Source organism: Zootermopsis nevadensis, unplaced genomic scaffold (genome assembly GCF_977971745.1).
Source record: "Zootermopsis nevadensis isolate Lab colony 2312 unplaced genomic scaffold, Znev_1.0 Znev_ptg000010l, whole genome shotgun sequence".
Taxonomy (NCBI): domain Eukaryota; kingdom Metazoa; phylum Arthropoda; class Insecta; order Blattodea; family Termopsidae; genus Zootermopsis; species Zootermopsis nevadensis.
The window spans coordinates 6,234,829-6,254,032 of NW_028259142.1; the positions used below are offsets into that span (position 1 = coordinate 6,234,829).

At 37.4% G+C, this 19,204-nt stretch overlaps 1 protein-coding gene across 2 annotated transcripts in view; it reads left to right on the forward strand.

Moving 5' to 3' along the window:
• Positions 1 to 19,204, forward strand: part of LOC110835981 (folliculin-interacting protein 2) — a 490,121-nt gene that overhangs the window by 155,209 nt on the left and 315,708 nt on the right. The window lies entirely within an intron of this gene.

Here is a 19,204-nt window from a genome sequence, read left to right on the forward strand (position 1 = left end):
CAGAGTAGGATTGTTTAGTTTCTCTTAAGAAAGCTTCGTTCATGTTGGATATTTATGTTTGGATTTTGAATCTTGGATTTTCTGTTAAATAATTACGTTTTTTAAAAAATTTGGATTTTACATTTCGAAGAAATTTTAAACATTGTTATTCGATTGGTGTTTTTAAATTCTAAGAATTTGAATCTTTTTGACATTTTCGAACAATTGCAAATTTTAATTTCTGAGGAATCTTGGTTTATGAGACTTTTGATATTATGAAATTTTAAAGCGACAGAATCTATGAACATTGAGTTTTGGATTTTGAAATTTTTAAGAATGTTAAAATATTTAAAATTATGTTTTCAAATTCTGACAATTTTGTAAAGTTTCAAAATTGCAAAATGTTAATTTTTTATTTCTAATTTTGAAATTAGTTGGTTGGTTCGTTAGTTCAGGTCAGTTTATTGGGTCATTCGTAGGATTTAGGTTTTGTCGTGGTCAGGTTAGGTTACTCGTTATTTCAAGTCGGTGTGTTCAGAACGTCCAGGAAAAAGCTACTGCCAAATATTTTGTGAGTTACTTTCCATTCGTAACTTCGTTATTCACCGCTAGGTGAATCGGAGGAAACCTACGAATACGAATTGTAACAAAATTTTGTACAAGGAATCTGGAAAAATTACAGCTACAAATATCCATGACATTCTTAAGACAACACCGGCTAGGAAAAAATCACTTATACGTTGATTACAGTAGGATTTGCAGTCGACTGAAACCCATAAAATGGGAGTTTTAGTTTTTCAGATTGCAGATACCTCTTTCGTATTAAATTTTCTCAAGGTCTCTTCAAAGATACCGTGTGTACTGGCTTTCAGTGTTCTGTATAGAAAATCTTCACCCCACAGCAATAAAAGCAGAGGGTTATTAAGCTACTTCGAAAACATTTTCTCTCTGCAACGATACATTTCAGTCACTTTACAGCTGGTCCATCTACGACGATCATAAGTCAAACGCTTCATCATTGGATCAGGAAAGGAACATACATCATGATATGAACGTCACGTTCTGCTTTGTGTTACTACATACATTATAAAAATGTCAAGTGAGAGACAATCTTTTAAGTCACAGTCAGTGTTGGTTGTCAGTAGCTTTAGATTACGTAACTCTATGGATTATTTCGTGTTTACTGACACACTTTTCATTAGGTATAAAGACGTCTTCATAAAATCTATTTTATCTTCGTATGTTTTTCTCCTCCTCGTCTCTATCTTTCTATTAATTTCTTTTTATTCTCACACTTTCTTCTCCTTTTGTCTGTGTTTTTCTTCTCGTTCTTTGTGATAATCCATAATTATAAACCTCAGAAGATACTCTTCATTTCTGATAGGAAGTTTTCGTGGACAGAACAAGGTATGAAGAGGAAATGCCAGTTTTAGGAATCTGCCTAAGTTTTTCTGGGAATTTGCTGAAAACCTCAGACACGTTAGTTGTATAGTCGGCGCAATAGTTTTTGGCCGATGGAATTTTCAAGGGGAAGGCTAGGAGCGAGTCTCTTTTGCGACAGTATAATGCTGACTGCACGGAGGAGCTTATCGGACTGAACGCCCAAACAAAAGAAATGCACTAGCCGTGCCACCTCAGGTACACAGACTAGGCCCGTCCGCCAGCTCCTTCACCGGCCAAAAACTACTCCGCCGACTATAATACCGCCAGGTTTCCACTCCAACGCCTCCGGGTTAAAAAAACGAGAACAGTTTATGTGTTACAGTAAACCCGTGACCAACCAGGGGGATACGTTCTTCAAAAGCGGCACATTTGATTAATCTTTGCTTGACGATCTTAATTTTGTATGGGTTTAATGGGAGTACGAGCATGCCGCCGAGGAAACCCTAATATACGAACACAAATCATTAATATAATGTAATGATGCTCATTTATGAGCAAACTGTGCAATATAATAAAATATTATCGGAACGTAAAGAAGTGAAGAAACAAATCAACGGAAAACTTGACTTTAAAATAAAATACCAAATGAATGTTAGGCCAACTGCTGCTACGTTCATACCACAGCGCCACTTATCTGGAATCTTTATTCTCTTACTTTTTTTGGTTCATTATCACTTCTACATTTACGTTCTAATTCTATATGTTGTGTGCTGTCCAAGAGCAGTATCTTGTAGATCAAAATATAGGGAAAGAACACGACACAATTTAACACAGAAACGGCATAAGGGAGACTCGAATCGTGAGAAAAATAAATAGCTAGATGACAGATGAAATGAATATTTACACTTTTGGTCATGTTAAGTGAAACAAACCAAGTTAATTACTACATATGCAAAACGTACACCACCTTCACCTTTTTGAAGAATAGTGGTATTGTTCTCATTATACAACAACGTGTTTGGAAACCGCGTACAATAGAATTGTCCGCCTTCGGAAAGCAATTGTTTGCATTTATTTTCAGACGCGTAATCGAATGCACGTTGAACAAACCGGCGCTGAAGAGGGTTTACTCTGTTTGTCCTTACATTATGACGCAATAAGTTACTTAAGTTTGTTGGAATACTAGAAGACTTTGTGTGTGACGCTGCCTGGCTAAAGGAATGCAACCCCGAGGCAACAGACTCACACACAGAGCGAAATGCGACCCCATTAAGATAGCAAGACGAGGCAAAAGATGAATACCTCCGAGTAGGACATCCGCAGTTTAACAAGAGGCATAGTGGTTGTCTTCTGTATTGTGACGCCGTGAATTCTGGTGCAAGATTACAGACGTTTTATAGTCTCTTGCTGCCTCTGAAACGCTGGTAAACTTCAATCAGACCACACGGCCCTGCAATCCAGAAGACTTGACGTCTTCGAGCTACCGCCATAAAAGCGTAAAATCTAATTAGGGGAAATTATTGGAAATGGTGTAGTTTTGTATAAGCCACGTGTTTCAAAACGATTTAATGAAGGTGTTCAAGCTGGCACGGAAATGGAAGAAACACATCTGTGTGGATACGTCTCTGTTAACGGTAAATTTTAATACACATTGTGCAATGGGAAAGTATGAAAGTAAATCTTCGAGAGGCGTTTTTTTTCGATGTGCGCCGAATGCAGCTGATTCAGAAAGGGTACAGTGGCAGCCTATTGAATAGCATATGCAGAAAGTGGACATAGTAAAAGTTTATAAATATTTGTTTACATATATTTCGTACTATTATGTAATTAGTTAATTATTCACAGGCATGGTATTTAACTACAATCAATGTACCTAAAATTTAAAGGAAAATCTGAAAGATATTCGTTTCTCTATAAACCACACTTAAGTAGACAAATCTTTAGATATTTTAAAGGTAAATATTCATATCATGTGAAAATATATTATTCTTTTTCAAACGTGTCATACTTTTGGAGACAGCCTTTACCTAATTTTCGAAGCAGAATAAGTCAGTCACTTTTTCGTGGTTGTTTCTGAAACAGAAACGTATCTTGTATTGGAATTTTTCTGTGACGTTATGTTGTGTATCTTGAAAACAGTTGTACCTACTTAACTAACTAACAAACAAACTAACTAACTCCCTGGTAGCGGAACCCACAGGTCAACGCCCGCCCCCGGATACGATCATGGGCCAACTTCATCCATTTTCCATCCGCACAGCCCATCTCCCTAAGATCAATCTTGATGTTTTCCTCCCGTCTCCTTCTTGGTCTGCGTATTGGACGTTTCGATATGATATTAAGTTCGAATTGCGCTGTATGAAAAGTGGGTTATATTTGGCAGATACCAAAATTAAACCCGACGATGACTGTCTTGTGGGAAGTTGTGCTGTGTTCTCTGATAGACGTCTGTCTTTGCTTCAGAGGTTCGTACTGCCTCCATCATCAGGGTGATGACGATAGAAGCAGTATGCACCTCTGAAACATCGTTAAACTGCTAGATTACACGGCGAAAAATTTCAGAAAATAGTAATCTTAAGTTTAAAAACATTTTTAAAATGTTCACCTATCAGTTATTCCAGTGATGTAAATATTCCCTGAGTGACTAAGTAGCAGTAGACTGAATAATGTTGCATAATGAGGAGCTTCGTGGTTGTAGAATGCATAAAATGTTAAAACTGTTATCAAATTACTTAAGAAAATTATACGAACGTTGGCTGGAAACTTTCAAGGAAACAAATTACTTAGAACACAGTTTTAGCTATGTGGGAAGATAATTTAACTTGACCTTTAGAAATAGGGGAGGTGCGGACTGGATTAATGTAGTTCGTTGCAGGGACGAAGGGTTGGCTGTTATGAACAAGGCATACACGCCACCTTGAAAACCTGATATCTGATATATATCAACTGGTTTCAAGAAATTTCGCCAAAATCTACGTGTTTTGAATGTGGGGACCTGATAGTGGTATTTTAATTAGAATTTTAATACAATAAACACTATACGAAATGCAGTGTTATATTTTCATGGGGAAAGTGCTCATCATGTTTTGATTAATTTGTAGACTTACTGAGTGCTGACATAATCGTCTGTTGCAGTGCTTATATAGGCTACACTAATGACTGCATTTGCGTGTGTGGGCATTGTTTGGTTTACACATTTAACAGTCGCCAAATGCATCTTCACTGCGTGCAACTTTCGAAAGGTCTTCTCCACAGGTTGTGAATATACGAGACCATCTGTTAACTAATAGTCTGTCGCGTCGTGTTACATCACGGAGGGTCTGCTTTTCTAGTTGCTTAGAGGCTCTTCTAAACCACAGTATCTTTTGCCGAAGCGATCTCAACGGAAAAATTCAAACGCTTCTCTCGATAAATCTGATCGACCCAGTAAGTGTAAGTCTATCGGTATGACTTATTTTTCCGCAAGAAATCATTTCGTATAACAAAACACCCCCTTCCTATAATTTAGGATAAGGAATCATGTATTCCTATCTAATATTGTTATGAAAAATACAGCCGCGTATTTTGAAGGGAAGTCAGGTATATCGTAGCAGTCCCCATGTTGAATTACCCGTCACATCTGTTCACTTGCTCAGAGTCCGCTCATAATTATCGGCCAAAGATTGCGAGTCTAACTACTTTAATGACTGCCTGTTTCTCTTGCAGGAATGTTGATGGATGTATCACTTAATTTCCAGGTGTCTTAATAATCACTTTACAAAATGTAGTTTGTTGTGTACATTTACAACTAATTTGCCGTCAACACGAAATCCATTATGAATTATCAGGCAGACACGTTACCCAAAGCATAGTGCGTTAAATATGTAAAAGGGCCATCTATAGGCACATTCCTCTGCAGCGAAGTCTCCTTGTTTTTAACAGAAAGCCTTATACGCACTTTTGACCTATTTCTGGCTTTCTTTATTAGAGATTCTAACACTTTGCTCTTTGTCTGGTAAGCTGGGCAGTGTTACCAGCCTCAATTTACATCTGTTAAATTTTTTTTCGTACTAATGTTGGATATATTGACTTATCACCTTTACTGTTTTATTTGTGATAAGTTATCAATGACAGTTGGCGGAATCGAAACGAAATATTTTAGTAACCAGTTTTATATTGTAACCACGAGGTCACTAAGGTGGATGAAAACATAAAACAATAATGAAGCCACTTACCTGACGATAAGTACGGAGGTAATAGCCGAAACGTCGAGAAGATTAAGTATATTACATACAGTGGAAAATGTCTAATACAGTTGTATTAGAGCGCAGTTGGTCAGTCGTTTTGACAAAAGAATTTCAGGGAGTTAAACAATTAGACAGGCTACAATAGATATTCTGATTAGACCATTTTATATATTTGGAGTATGAAACATCACCGTTTGCCACAGTACCTCACACTGAATTTTGATTAAATTAGATAAAATTTCAGTCCATTTCATTATCTTGCGTTCTATCACCGTTACATCGCTTTTACGGAAAAGAATACAGGGGCCTACGTCCAACGCGGGGTATACTATTCATTGAGAACGGAGCTATCAGTGAATCCGCATTGGACACTCCTAAAATCTTACATATGCTGAGTGAAACAAACCAAATTTGTTATACAACCGTCATTATCTTATTAAACAGCAGTGCGATTTTTCGTATGTTACTACAGCATGTTCGGGAGACCGCATATATAATCAAAGCAAAAGTTCGCTTTTATTTTCATGCACATTCTGGAATCCGCGTTGGATAAGGGTTTTCTGAATTTTATTTTAGCTGTTGTAGGCTGTTGCTTTAAAAAGATAAATCGGCTTATCAATGCCCATAACTTGACGAGTAGCTGGTCCTACAGTTGTGAATCGGCCGCATTTGTTCTGTTGATTACCGGGCCTTGATTTCTGCTTCGTTTTGTTTAAATTTAATGAACTTATATCCAAAGCACGGACACAGCCGATGTGTAGGAAACTCGTAAAATTAATTTTGAATTCTGAAGGCCGGTACTATTAGATTAAGAATCCTGTCGTATATTTTCTTGATAAATAAATATAATGCACACATCAATCCATCTCTGGGCCTGTGATATCCATACAGTCAGCCGTTCTTAGCCAATAACGTTCCCAGCCTCTTGACGTCCTCGGGAGTCGCGTCTCTGTGTAGCAGCAAGCCCGGCCGGATGGAGCAACCATATTATTTTCTGTGACTGAATAAATGCTATCCACTTTCTATTAAGAGATTTTTTTATTTTAAGGTTTTGCAATCTTTTGTAGGCGCGGGCCACATTATGAAATATAAACATATTCTTGTAGCAGTTATAATTGATATTTCACACCTAATGTTAATTACTAAGTTTCCTAGGACAGGTTTCCACAGCTGTGAAATTAAGGATCTCTATCTCTGGGTTGCTGAGGAAGACAGTCTTGTAGAAACTTGATTAAGTCTTTTTATGATTTTTGGTGCCTTGTAGACTCATAGATGGATGCCAACGTTTCGGAGAATCGCACTGTCTTTATCTCCATTCAGGGCTACATCTACAAGATGCCAAGACTCAGAGTAACAAAATTACTCAAACCGCTGCCGAAAGTTCATGGAACTAAGCAACGTTTCATGGGAATGTATTAAGTGCATATTCCTTTAAACGGAGCCGATACGTTCCTCTGAAAGGTTGGTAAACTTCAAAAACACTACACGACTCTATAGCCCAGTAAATAACTACCCTTGTCCTTAAAACTACTTATTATTAGGTAGGATTTGAGGTAGTTTACCGACGTTGCAGAGGTTCTTGCTGCCTCCATTATCAGGCCGTAATGTTGGAGGCAGCCAGGACCCGTGAAACGTCGGTAAATTTCTACCAGACTACACGTCGCAAGAGCCCATAAGACGGCCATCTTCTTACTTAACACTAATGTGTTATCTAAATTATCTTACCATAGATGTCCACTTTAATGTTAGAGGAGGCTGCTCATAATTCAGTTTACAGATATTGCCTTATGAATCTGTTTTCCAGTTTCAGGATTTTATTATTTATATGCATGCTATATAAAGTTGTAGGGGTAATTGAAACGGATTCTCTGTGTTTCTGTGTAAAACTGCCTTGAAGAAAGTTGATTTTTTTCAATTATAGAAAATATTAATTTATAAAACTTTGTTTATCAATTTACTACACCTCTGAAACTATGAGTTAAATTCATAATCTTTCGGGATTTTCTCGGAACCTTCTTTAAAGCCCGATGAAAAGTTATGAAGTGTTTTATGACCGCTAGTATTCCTTTTTGAAAGCTATTGTGGCTTAAATATTTTCCTCAAACAACAAATTTAGTTGTACGATTTTTTTGCATTAAAATACCAAGATTTGTTTTTATCACCTGGAATTATATATATGGAATAAAAATCCGTCAACACAACACACATATATACGAGTGGACGTCATTATCTAAAAACTCTGTTACGTGTTTGTACCCCAGTGGTCATCATGAGTTGGTTAAACCTGAACAGTAAAATCACTGATGACGTAATGCTTTTAAACCGGAACTCGTCTAAATGACATTTAAATAATTATTTTACACTCTAAGTAAAATACAGGCTTTACCGTTACAGTGATCGAAGGGCAATGCTGTTTAGGGAAACAAACCCTGTCTGTTACGACAATAGTACGAATCATCTAGAAATGCGCTCTGTGGGCAACATATAGGAGCGACTGTTAAAGCTATAAACAGTTAACTCCGGCTTAGGAGTTAATATATAGATGTTTAGATGACCTTATAGGGCTGTATTTGCTTCAGTAGATACGTGGACTATGTTAATATTGTAAATAAAATGGTAATAATTAAAATCGTTGAGACGTTAAAGTAAGGCTCGGTGTTTCGTTGGAAATGGAGTAACAGTTAGGTCGTAATCTTGTAGCATACTGTAATAAGTAACGCATATAAAAATACGTTGCGACTATTGATTAATATTGTAAATAACATATTATTAAATATAAAGATACATAAGTTTCAGAATTTCATTGAATAGTATCGTTAGTTAAAATACGTGTATGTGAACATAGTTTTGTTCATAACAATAAGGATCGATGCATGTAGTGAAGATTTTTGATAATACTTTTATATATCTATTTGTTATATTAGCGATATATTATTTTATATAAATAATGTACAAAACAGGGTGCAGAAGCTTAAGTTCAGTTGGATAATTGCCTTTAACTTTATAGCTACTAAAACCCAGAAACAGAGTAAGAACAGACCAAGAACATGATATTTCTCTAAATCTCCGTGGAAAAGTAATTTTCAGTCCACCTTTCCTGAACTTTTAGATTATTCCACATCGTCGTGTTTCATGGGAGCATTATAAAGATGTCTTTTGTCACGAGAGTAAGAAAAGGCTTGCTGCAATGAACAGTAGAAAAGATAGAAAATTTAAGACGAAGAATGTTCCAAATTTGGGTGTCAGATAAGCCTTATAAGACTATAATGAAAGTTGGCTATGAAAGGGGAAAATTAATGAGAGAAATGAAATAAAGTTTCTCATAACAACGTATTATTTTTAATAAATTTGTCTATAATAAAGAAAAAATAAAATAAAAAAATTTCTTCCCTCAAATTCCACTATAGCAGTTATAAATCAGCGATAGTGTAAATTTTGTGCTGACTGTTACATTTTGCTCGCCAACAAAAATTATTGAATGAAATATGCTTTACAGAGAAACAATTGCATATTCTCTTTCGAATTTCACAATCTACGTATTTCGGTATCCATTTTAAGTCGCTATTGGTAGGATTTCCAAACGGAAATTTTGAAACATATGTTTGAATAACATGGAATTGCATATACCAAATGAATATTTGCGTAAATAAAACATATGTATTAAAAGAGAAAGTACATGCCAACATGGCGCCTCTGACTTGTGAATGTGATCTTCGCAACAACGCTAGTATCTGTCCCCAACAACACGGTTACCGGGGCAGATGCAGACGTACGAACAAAGCACATTTTTCATATTCGTTTTGCCTTGGGAGCTAGCCATTTTTTTCTGAAATGTTAGTAACAATAATTTCTTTTTCTTAAAATCAGGTGATTATATTAGTATCTGGCATAAGCAACTGTAAGTAATTGACGGCAGAGATAAGACGCATGCCGATAAATACAAGGAGATTAAGAATTAATGCAATTGACGACTCCAGGTGTAAGCGTACATCACCTCTGGTTTGGGACTAAGAAAATGTCAAGAGCTTAATATTTGTTGCATAGATTGCGCTTGATGTGGAGTAATTCAATTCATTTCCAACACAACTTCGAAAGGAAAGACAAAAGGTATGCCATTTTTACGGCGGCAAAGAACAAAACATTTGTAAGTGTGTCATCGGTTAAGGATCTTTAATATCTTCTTAAATTTAAGGAATGTTTTAGGTAGGAAGACTGCTTGTAGATTCTTTACATTCTCTAAACCTCCAAGCAACTGGTCTTAAATGGACATGTAACATGACCTAAAAAGTTGTGTGTACATCAGCCAAAATACAAACCTGTTGCGAATTTAGCTATTTGCTAAACAAAAATAATTTTAAAACCATAGCCGCTTTATAAAATGGGACACAGAGCGTATATACATAAACATATTTTGGGGGAAAATTTATATTACTAATGTATATTATGGTACATTGCCTTCTTTGCAAATTTTTTAGTCGTTCAGTTGCTAGAGAAATTTCTTACATTTCATGAAATCTGACAGTTCATTACCATGCTAATAAAAGCCTACCATTAAACCCCGCCTAGTTAAATCAATTTCATACCCTTTCCATGTTTCTCTTTAAGATTTTATACTGACATTATCCTTCCATTTATGCCTTGGTTCTCCAAATTGTCTCATACCTTAAGGTTCTCAGACCAGAACGCAATTTTTCTTCGATTATGATATACATATCCTTCCATTTTCATCATTGATGTTATTAACTTACCATATTTTGAAAAAATGCAAGCTATGGAACTCCTTATCAGGTAATTTTCTCTGTGTCCCTTGCTTTGACCTGTAACAGGTCAAAATAGTATCGTCAGAACTTTGGTTCCAAGCTCTAGAAACATAAATTCATAGTCACAGACTATTTAACACCCATTCCAAACATAATGCAAAGGCCTTCAGTTATAGTTACAGGATAAATTATATTTATACTTTTAAAAAATTATTCTAAAAGTGTAAGCTAACGGACGGTTGTGGATGTCCTAACGGTTAGCATTGTTTTTCAGTTAAGTGTTGCGTACTGGATTCTTTTTTGTCTGTTGGTTGTGTAGCTACTGTGAGGAAAAAAGTAAGCCGAGATTCTAAACGCGTCTACATATCCTAATTTAGGAAAACTTAAAAATTCCGATAAATTACGTGTCAGTTATACACCTTTTCTAATTATTAAAATTTTCCAGTATAAGCATTTAAAAGAGTAGAAACACTTTTTTTCATAATATGACAAGTACTGGAAGTTAAAGTGGTTAAATATTAATTCCCTAGAAGTATGTATAACTGAAAATACATAGAGTTAATTGATGGACATTTTACTGGTGTACTCAGTACTCACGGCAGTAAAAACAAAGTTAATGTGAAAACTCTTATTGTATTCTTGTGGTGTGTTACCATCATTTCGAAAGAAAATGTGGACTCTACCCCATCACTCTAAAACAGAGGGGCCATGTTTTTTTCGAAATGTTTGGAAAGACCTAGAAGCCTGTACAGCGTCACAACCGAGAAGTTAAGAACCAATAAGTTAAAGCTGTATTATTTACTTTACATTTAAATTACATTTAACTTTACTGTGAACAAAAATTTTTACAGGTTTCTTTCCGCTCCAGTTTGTTCTGTTGGTAACAGAAATAATTCCCTCGATGTCTTTCAAAATTGGTTGGATACCGTTGGATGTCATAGGGCATACAGTACGTAAAACATAACCAATTACTTCCCTGAAAATTCTTCACAAACTCCGAGATAAATTATACTTTGCCTTTGTAACACCTATTAACTCTGAGTAATATATCTGAGATAGTTACAAAAGTGTCTTGTGATTTTTATGTGACTTCCTGCAAGCAAGGCATAAACCGAATTACTTTGATTCAGCGGTAACATATTAAAAGTTGTAAATAAATTTGTTTGTAAAAATAAAAAGTTTCGCTTTCTTGTCCGGAAAATACTTTGTGTGAACTACAGCGGAAATGTACGGAATGCGTATATTTGTCTATGTGTGCAGTTTCCAAATGCTATTTTGATTAAGGAAAGTTACATAGTAGGCCTAACTGTTACACTAAATGTGGAAAACTAAACTATTTATGACTATTTCCTCATAAAAATTTATAAAACACATAATTTGATGTTTTTCTGAAGCATGTGATACGTGACGAAAATGCAGTGTACGACCAAAACAAATACATTAATAATTTTACAAATTAGCATATGCTACTGGGATATCTTTCATTAAGCCTGAGAACAGGAACGTCATGGAAAGCAGAAGAGAAAGACCATGATGCAATTGGTAAATAACAAAGAATGAGGAACTGTACATTTAGCATTTGGTTGCATAATTCAAGTTACTTACCGATTTCGTCACTGTTTCACCGTTATTCTGAAGTTGTATGTTGACTACAGCGCTGCTCCGAGGATCGCGGCTACTAACATGTCCTAAGGATGGTCCTTTTTGCCCCTTCGTAAGCGAATTCCTCTCTCGTGACGTGTGGTATTAGGTTAATACCGTTTGTGCTGTCTGTTGCGGAAATATATGCAGTATCTGGCGTAAAAAGCACTTATTTCTAATGTAATTTGCCAGTGTAAAAAAGGTAATATAAAACTAATCTGGATTTTTATTGCGTCATTTAATTTAATGATAGCCTATTGTCTACCCATCTGTTCAGAAAATTTAATGTTGACATCTAATAACCAGTTATGTAAATGATAAGAAATTAATTTATAGAGACACTGTCATTATGGTTCCAATTAAGGGACTAGTGGGCTGGCTATTCGAATTTAAAGTCGGACCGAGCTGGGGATGATAAACTCTCCGAAGCGAGAACTCTGGATTCAGCGTTAAACGCGTTAACTGCATACCTTTCCGTGTCCCTTCAAAGTTTAGGGGGTTCTAGATTAAACCGTTCTGTCGTCCCATTTCAGTTGCACTTTCTTCGGTGTACATTATACGTTACGTACACCAAGTCTGATTTAAATCGTCAGTCAGTGGGACTACACAAAATACGTGAAGCGTACGAGAGAATAAAAATAATAATCAGCATACTGCCAGAAAGATGATTCTCGTATGTGTTAAGAAATAGTGTAAATGCCCCCAGGCTCTTTGCTCCATGCCGACCATCATCGCAGTAAGTAACGTACGAGTCCATAAGTCCATAATTGACCCCCCCCCCCCCGCAATATTCCCTGGTTAAAAGTCTGTGCTCTACTAAAGATAAGCAATTTAAATCCTGACAAACCCATTTATATCAAAATCACTTCACGACTCTGCCTTCTTACGTACGTATCCCTGAAGTGTGTAATGCCCCATCTAACAGGACAAGAAAAAGTAAGGCGGACAGTCAGGAAGAAAATATGTTCAGAACTGTATATTTACGTTTATTCATGAGTGAAATTTAGATTTGTTGCTGATTTCCCTAAATATCTGAAATGTCGTTGTAATTCTGCCGTACATAAACACGACACAAGAACATATACATAGTTCTGAGTTTATATATAGATTGGTTCTCAAGCTATGGATGCGATTAAAATTTAGCTCGTGAACGTTTTCGTCAAAAGCATTTGATTACTGGAAATGAACATTAAACGTTAATCTAAAGAGTATTATGAAATGAAGGCATCTGTTTAAAACGCGCACCACCATGAAATGACTAATAGGATAAGTAGATGCTGGTGCACTGGATGCGGGAATGTTGGGATTTTGCAGCCGAGTAAACAGCACTCACAATATAAGTTGGCACACAGCCTGGAACAGCTTGTGTTAACAGTCGAAACGTTTCACAAGCCCAACGTTTGGTTAGTGTGCTACAGACACCAACAAGATCTGCAATTAGCCGTCTGGAATCAACTGGTATTGTCTGGGCCAAGACGAAATTTGTGATGGGAGGGCACAAGTGAGCACTCTCTGAAATCCGAGAAAATCAGTTACATAATGGCTCCAGTCGCTAGGTAACAAAATAAAGCCAGCACACTTACACGCAACAGACTTTGATGCACCCGCGTAAAATCCAAGAGGTACAGATGCTCACTCCAGTCAACAAGTAGCGAAGGTTGGATTTCTCTTGGGACTTCTCGCAGTAAGTGCAGCAGCACTTTGCCACTTACATTGCTTGTGATTTAGTAATAAAACCCATTTCCATCTCGAGAGGTTTGTAAAAAATCAGAACTCGAGGTTCTGGGCCTCTGGAAGTCCACACAGAGTTGTGGAGACATCATTCCATCTTGCGAAATGTACCGCGTCTTGTGAAATCAGCAAGTAAACTATTATTAGACCGATCTTTGTGGAGAACACCATAAAAATCAGCGTTTAGTGCAGGAACAGCAAAATCAGGTCATCTCTGGCTTTCGAGGTGTAGGGCATTTGAACATTGAACTTTCATTTCACTAATTAGATTCGAAAACAAGCCGAGGTTTGCATTTATGACTCTGTTATGTCTTCATGCTCCCCGGATGAGCGGCGTGTCAAAACACAATGGAACAGATTTCTTCTGTCTCTAGGAACAAAGTTCAACAGAAGAACAGTTTGATTGCAACAATTATGAAGAGTACAACAGTGCTTTAGTGCCTGAAATGCATAGCGGCCTTCAACAAAAACAAGAATTAAGTACGGTACGAACATAGTTAAATAAAACAGTAACCTGTCTGTAACCGTGCAGTAAGCAGCTTGAATTTTGAATACTAAATGGAGACCTAAATATTTGTTGACAAACATACATAAACGAAACTGGTAAGAGCATTGACTCAGTACACGTTTGAGAAAAATTGCTACACACAAAAATGGAAGTAAAATGTGATTTTGCCTAATCTAACATCTGCATTGTAGGAGCCCCCAGGAGAAGTAAAATTTGCTAAAGCGGTACACAATGAAAATTACTTCAATACATGACACCTCAAACTGAAATACTACAGTATGCAAACATGCGTTTGACCAACATAAACTGTCGATCACTTAGAAACAAAATGGGCCTTCAAACTTATCCAGTCAGCATTACAATCCTAGAATTTAGTCTCATCAGTAAAACTCGTAAAAAATAAAATTAGAAACATGCCTGTATAAAACTACACTTTATAAGTGTTGTGTCTTTGCCGGCGCGGAAAACACCAACCCACGCTGACTTTGCACAGGAGGACGCATATTGCACCAGACAAACACCGAAACCGAATGCTTTTTCCTCGGCGACTTGCAACTAAAGCGGTCGAGTAACGTCCACCTGCTTACGCGACAAATCTATGCGGAAAGGCGGAAGTAATATGGATTGCTTTCGAAGAGTTTGGCGTCACACATCTGGAAGACTCACACCAGACAAGGGTACAGGTAGAAAAGGAATGTACTGACCCAGGCGTCGAAGCATCCATGACCCGGTTGCTAGGGTAACACTGCTCAACATATTCACAGAATTACCCTGCCTTACTACACCTTTGGTATGATTATAAAGTCTTTAGTATTTCCGCGTCGGTTACCAGTGGATGTCCTCAGTCGACTTTAGTCGGCACGCTTACATTCAAAGTTGCCGAAGTAAGCGTTTCTAGACACCCGCTAATTTTGAATGGAACCTCCCAGTCAGTGGTCTGTTGCAATCGGCGAAGAATGTGATCAACTGTTTCTCGTGAATATTCCTGTTACGTATCAAGGTGCGTTGATTTTAATGTCTAGACACCTGAATTGTAACACTCGTAGCTTCCAGACGTGGCTTCAGGCAGATTGGACTAGCGTAATCCATCATATGGCCGATCAACTGCATTATGAGCAGCAACTGTTTCTGAAGAACAATTCGCTTCTTCTGTAGATGAGGGGATCGGACAAGCACGCCCAGTCTTTCAGCTGTTTCCTTTATTGCCCGGCTTCGGTGAGCAAACCACATGCGCCGAGTATATATACTTGCCCGCCTGATAACAGACCAGAAGCTAAATTTATGTACCTCAAACATTGCAGTACGTTCAATGAACTTCCTATATTTATTCTTTTTGTGAACTGTTATTTTTTTTTAAATTTTGTAAAATGTCTTCTAAATATTAAACAAAATTAGGTAAGACTTGAGGTTCTCACAGCGGTGAGTATGAAGATTTCCGTCTTCTGCGTTGTTGCGCTGTGTAGTCTGGTCGATGTTAACCAACGTTTCATCGCCCTGATGACGGAGGCAGTATGACCTCTGAAACGTTGGTTAACATCGACCAGACTACACAGCGCAACAACCCAGAAGACGGAAATCTTCAAAATTAGGGAAGGTTACATTCCTGTTTGACTACTTATTTTAATTTCCTGTGCCATTATTTCACTCAAATCTATAACATTTTTGTTTTGTATAGGTATGTAGACTTTGTGGAGTCCGCAGTGGCCGCGCGGTCTGAGGAGTGGGCCTTGTGCCGCTTGGTCGCTGGGACCGTGGGTTCGAATCCCAATCAAGCCATGGATGTTTGTCAGTGTTTTTCTGTGTTGTGCTGTCCTCTGTACAGGTAGAGGCCTTGCGACGGGCCGATCCCTCGTCCAAGGAGTCCTACCGAATGTCTATAGATCAAGCCAACGAAACGTTGGGCCCCGCAGTGCTCATGCACTTAAAGAACGGGTTGTTCCCAGTATCCCCAGTGTATAAACTTTGTACTACGTTAATCAGATTCTCTGGATATCCACTTTTATATATGTAGGATTTGAGGTTTTCAAGGTGGTGAGTCTGAAGATGGCTGTAGTCTGGTAGATGTCCACCAACGTTTCAGAGGTCATGCTACCTCCGTCATGAGGGCGATGATGATTTATATAGTATATTCCATAGCATAAGGTCGTTCAAATGATCGAATATCCGTATTTTATACTGTAAAACTCATCTCTCTTTCTGCAGATGTAAAATGTACCACACATTATATATGTTTGTGTAAATTTTGGGTACATATGTTACGTTGTCGTGAGGCTTTGTAACCGGAACGAATTTCTATTTCAAGATACTAGGACCGTTAAGGTCGTTCACTATCCGCCTGCGTTTACCACTGAGAAGACTTGTTAACTCTGTTCCCTCCACCCCAGATAAATGATTCACGGTGAACACCCGCTTGCAATTTGTGTAACGCACAAAACTTACAGAAGGCCGTGCCCTCCAATGCCTGCATGCGCAAACTTCGGTGTCGTATTAATGGACCGTATGGAGTGTGACACACTGCCATATGTAGGTCAGTTTAAATAACTTTGTTCCAAATGTTACTGTGAACTAGTTTCTGGAGAAAAATGTTTGCGGATGGTAATTACTTCACTGTGTTTACTTTCATGTGATAGATAGTTATTTCTTTAAATAGTCATTAAACCAGAAAGACTTTAAACAAAACACTTATTTAGTCTAAAGGTAATTGAAACATGTACACATCTGTACCAGAGTTGAAGTTGTTAGATTCAGGTTTCATACCATGGACGCTTGGTTTTAGTATTCATTTGAGATTTGTTTGACAAAGCGACATTACTTTGGCATTTTCTGAGAAATTCGAGTTTTCCCTACCAATCATCATCGAATTGATCTTTTGCTTAGCGTTAAATGTGTTGTAGGTTTAACCTGTCAGAACCGCGAGCCGTGTATCTTCGCCTAGACCGAGATTTAAAAAGACATAATAACTGGGAATGTAGAAGGCGCTGTTGTGTACAGCAGATCACACACAGTTCTTTTCGCGTTTGAAAGGAAAGTCAGAACATTGCTCAATTCAACAGAAAAATAAACAAGAAGGAACTTCACTACTTGTGGAGTCTTCACGCAACAAACTGATCTCTGAGTAAACACATCTGCACCTTTTTCACTTGCCTTCTGTTTGATGTCAAGGATAATTGTGTCTTCACAGGAAAGAAGGCAGTTGTGTTGTTCCGACTGATTTCCATTTTCTCTACTCTTACCACACGACAATGCAGGCATCTGAAGATCAATACGCGACAGTTATTATCCGAATTTTATAACAAGACAACCTCGGATGCTATTTTTTCATGTACAGTTTAACATTTTCGTCTTTAATCTTATCATTGAGCTCATCGTTCTGTAATTAAGTTATGAATTAATTAAGAATATGCCTACCATTGATATTATTTATTTTAATTCATCGTTTATTCCAATTTCAAGACACTAAAGTTTGTGTACAAAAGTACAATATTTTCACCTTTGTTTTGTATGGCTGTGAGACACGGCATCTTGTATTGTGGAAACGTAATATAATATAACTCAGATATGCTAACTTGAGGACAAATATTTAAAATATTAATTTCTGCTTAATCTACCTTATTCAGTTTGGAATATAATGAGATATTCTGATATAAACGTGTTGTAATTAATTCGGGTACTTGGACCTAACTCAATTAGATTACGAAAGGCTGGGTATTAAGATATACAAAAGCTGATGGTGGTCATCTTGGGATGTGATAATTTCGAAGAGAGACGTAATTGGGAGGATAACATAACAAGATTGAAAACATTGAATTAGAGTACACAACAATTCCAAAGCTTTTATGTACGCCACATTTCATTCATACAATTTTAACGTCATCTGGATATGCCTAATCGATATCGATGACGTCATCACACATGAGTAGACGACAATGGGTAATGACGTCATAAGGGTCCCACCTCACACGAGTTCGATCATTTGCCACGCTGGTATTAAAAAGTGTAAGGAATTGAAAAAATACGTTTTTGGACCCATAAATTTTTTTGTAATAACGTTTTTAGCCGTGTTCTAGTTATTACATGCGTATAGATGAGCATTACCAGAGATGATATTGATGCTGATAACATTATCAGGAGTCATACTGCCATCGCTATAGTACGATTATACATAATATCGTTATTGTATTTGTCGCGCATCCGTCAGGTTGGTATTACCAGTTGCAGGAAATTAAACCGTGGGTAATGGCGTCCTCACGGCTCTAAACATCCGTCGCATTGATGTTACTAATTGTAGAAAATGAAGAAGTATTTTTGTGGACCAGACTCCACCAATTGTGATGAAAATCCGTTCACCTTTTCCACGTGATTACGTAATTAAAACTTTAGTTCGTAAAGCCACCGATATATGGCAACACGACCTCTTTAGCAGAAAGTCGTGACAGTCAGACAGACCCATGTGAATGGGCCGTAAGGTGTTTTATGCTGACGCCAAAGCTCAGAGCACACCTAAAATGATTGTGTTAGCAAGCATGCTGGGAGTAGGTGAACCGGCTAGGTATTTGGTTGTAACTGCAAACTTTGCCGTTAAGAGAGTTGACCGTCAGGGTTTAATTACCAATGAGTGAACGGGTCACAGTGGGTCAAATTTACAAATTTATCACAATCACAAGCGAGTTATCCCAGTCAGTAAAGTGACTAGTTACTGTTTCGACAAAGCAGAGACAAGGATTCCTACCTCGCCGTAGGGTACAGACCTTCACTGAAGGATCCAGCCAGCCTCCTATTTATTGTGTGTCATGGCTCCTTCCAGAACGGGGGAGGGGGGGGAGTTACCACTCATTTAGTTTAATTGTACGTGTAGCTGTGCCTCGGTCCTCCCCTACGTCTTTAAGATGTGTCGGTTAATTTAAGCATTAAGTACCTACCAGGGGGATCTTTGGGCACATGTTTTTACTTTTTACGATGCTCTAATATAAGCAGTT